Source organism: Lissotriton helveticus, chromosome 1_1, assembly GCF_964261635.1.
Source record: "Lissotriton helveticus chromosome 1_1, aLisHel1.1, whole genome shotgun sequence".
NCBI lineage: Eukaryota > Metazoa > Chordata > Amphibia > Caudata > Salamandridae > Lissotriton > Lissotriton helveticus.
In genome coordinates this window covers 47,499,438-47,502,885 of record NC_136057.1, presented here as the reverse complement: position 1 = coordinate 47,502,885, position 3,448 = coordinate 47,499,438, and positions in this window count along the sequence as shown.

Genomic DNA, 3,448 nt, shown 5'->3' with positions numbered 1-3,448 from the left:
ATCCATTTTCATTGTAACAATCTTATGTCCTGCTTACCCCAAAGTAAGTTTTACTGGAATGTTGTAACTTAGCGAGGGCTTATAGTCATAAATTCCTAATGGCCAGTGTTCCCTGTAGGGAGCGTGCATTTAGTGTAATAACCCTGAGTGCGCAAACTCCGTTGCGAAGCGCATACACTTCACACATCACTGAGGCACCATTTGCAGCTCTTGCTTTTAAAAAGCGAGCAGCGTGGAAAAAAAGATCTCTTGCGTGAAGGAGCACAGAGAGCAGATCTTGGCCGTAGCAACATACCACCGTGGAAGAGGGGAGAACTTTGCAGTGTGCCTCTTAAACTGCAGTGTATCGGATTGCCGAGGGTCACAAGTTGTGCAGCATGTTTCTTCTTCGCATGCTGTTTGCTGCGCTAGTTTCTGAGAGAGGTTGCAGGGCTTTACAGGCTGAAGTGGCTGTCCGGGTATGATCCGTGCCTTGCAGATTAATTTATTTTAAAAGTCCATGCACTAATTAGCATTGTTCGGGATTTAAGGGCATGATGTACGGCATACTGATGTTTAAGTCCCAGCTAAAAGTGTTCAAAAGGCAGGCACTCAGTGCATAATGGTATGCCTGTGTTAAACTTATTTAGAGAAGTAATTTCTGACCCTGCCGCAAGCATGCCAAGTCATATGTGCCCCCAGTGAGGCAGCATCATTAAGATGAGTCATTTTCCCGGCCTACACCTGGGCTCTGTAATTGCAGCTCTGGTCACCTGTGAAGCGTGATTGTGAGCAGCCATACAAGAATGTAAGGAGATATGATCGGTAACCAATCACATCCTTGTGTTATTTCTTTATAAATGTTCTGAGTCTTTCTCACTGCGAGTTGATTCTATTGTACCAACCGAATATAGGATTCATTTACCACCTCGCTCATGCCATTACATGAGGGCACAGCCGCAACGCTATCACACAGTCTTACAAAACACACACTGAACTACTACTTACACGTCACCACAACTTTTAGCTCACAGCTAGGGCTCTCAGCACAGACCCCTATTCACAGATGCCAAAGTCCCTACTCGCCTCTCGGAACGGACTTGCTTCCATCTTAAGCCCAGGTGCTGGCTGCTCTTTGTGGTGCGTGATCACCGTTGGAGCTGCAGAAAGAAACATGGGCTCTTTTCTCTTCCCATCATACCTTTTATCACATATGTTTAAGAGTTAGTAGTTGAACTGTGGTTATTGCAGATGTATGTAGACCTCTTTTCCTCAATAAATGCTGCTGTATCTTGCATTACAATGGGTTCGAGTCAGCATTCTGTGCATTTAAGATACCCTCCTTTAGGGCTCGCATTAATTTTTTTGTCACTCTGTAAGCTCTGCAGCGCTCAGGCTTCGGTAGTGAAGAGTGCTGCCGCAACCAACTGCAAAGCAGCTAACCCACTGAGCAGCCCCGTATCTATGAGTGCCGCCAGGTATAACTTGATTTACCTCTTGTAAGGAGTAAGTACTGTGTCCAGACTGACTTTTTAAATTTCTTTTTTCATCCCAGTTCTTTTTTGCTCATCTCATTCGAAGAATGCAAAATACAACAAGACTTAGGGCAGGATGTACTAGCATTAGGAATACCGATTTCCTATTTGCAATTCTCTGAGTCGCAATTTGGAAATCGGAATTCCTAATGTATGAAAGCAACTCTTTTGAGTTTCATTAGCGATTGCTAGCGAGATTGAAATAGACTTACCTCATGCATTTTAGTGTGGTAAGTTGCAATTTGAGACCCATTAGGAATCACAACCATCACAGAGATGGCAACCTGCTGAAGTCAGCAGACCACAATGTCTATGATTGGTTTTTAATAATGCAGTCTGTTTATTATTTTTTAATGCAGCCTGTTTTCCTTAAAGGATAATGGAATGCATTTAAAAAGAAAAAAAAAAAAGCTTTTTATTTTAATTTTTTAAGAGTAGACAGTGGGGTCCGTGGGACAGCTGCCTGCTCTCAAAAATATTTGTTTTCCATTCTTCAAAGGACCCCTATATATTTGCAAATGGGTTACCACCTCCTTCAAGGAGTCAGTAAAACTTGACCTTAATTCGGTCGCAAAACTTTCCTACAGCCCATTCAGATTCAGTAGTTGGAAGAAATGCCGTAAACACGCCCCTTTTAAATACCAAATCGCAAACACTAATTGCAAGTGGGTAGCGTTTTACTGAATCACAATTTGTATTTGGTACATTTGTAAAAGCATTTTTGTGGTTGGGTGTTTCCGACTGCAAAAATGCTTTGTACAAGTGGCCCCTAATGATTTACTCCCCCAGCAGCAGAACTAGCCAATAGGGCACTAGACTAATGGTGCAGCGCCAGCTTTGCACGTGTGCAGCAAAAACGGTGGCATGAGCACTGGCACAGGTTTTGCTTTTTAAAACAAATTAATCACAGCAAGCATTCATTTATTTGTGCTCCTCATGATTGCAGATGTCTCTTTCAGTCTTAGGCTTGGAGATAATATTTTGTTTGAAGTCCATGTTCGTGTTTTCCCAGCGGACGGCAGATGCTCCTGCTGTTCTTGTTCCATTCACCACACACTCCTGCTGGTGCTTGGTGACTCTTCATGCTTCTGTGCGCTTTACCATTGGTGCAGCAGGTGCAGTGGCACGGGCAACGGGGCACGGGGCTGTGATGGGCCAGTTGACCCCGTAAATTACTTTATATTAGCAGCCCAACAACAATCAAATAGGTGATTTCCTTTGCTTGCACCTGAGCTCATGGCATCCTGGTCTTTCCACAAATATGCATAACCCAGAGCTGGGCGTCACTGCTAGCACTGATGGAAGGCTGTACGTTTTAGAAGGAGAGTCGATCTCTCAGGACCATGCTCAGATAAAATGATCATTATTACGAGTGACTGCGGTGCCGATGCCTGAGCAGCAGGAACCCATCGTCTACCTCTTCTTGGTTCATGCGGGACTTCATTCTGCCTAAAATAAGGTTCCCTTATGTTTCATTTAACAACACAGTTTGCTTCCTAAATGCAACTGCAAAGTTAGATTTTAGTGGGATGAACAGCACATAGGATTATACCTGCAAGCGTTTTGGAAATGCAAAACAGACACACACACACGCATCAACCCTTTTAATAATATCCACACCTTATGTCCATAATACTCCACTCCACATGTTGTATAGCATTCCCCGTCATAGGGAGGGGACGCCTTCACAAAAGAAGGGTCGAGGACGTGTTGCATCTTAAAAGGCTTCAAGCCTGTGCTCTGCATGCTGCAGATGTCCGCAGTGGATGCCATAACCATCTGCGCTACCTTACATGCTTACTAAGACACAAGAACAACGGTGTGTGTGTGTCAGTTGTAACTGAGGATCAACAAACGTTTTGGTTTAGAGGATCACCTAAACCTTTTTGTTTAGTAGCTACAAGCACTTTCTTTCTGTAGCACTTTGCACTTTG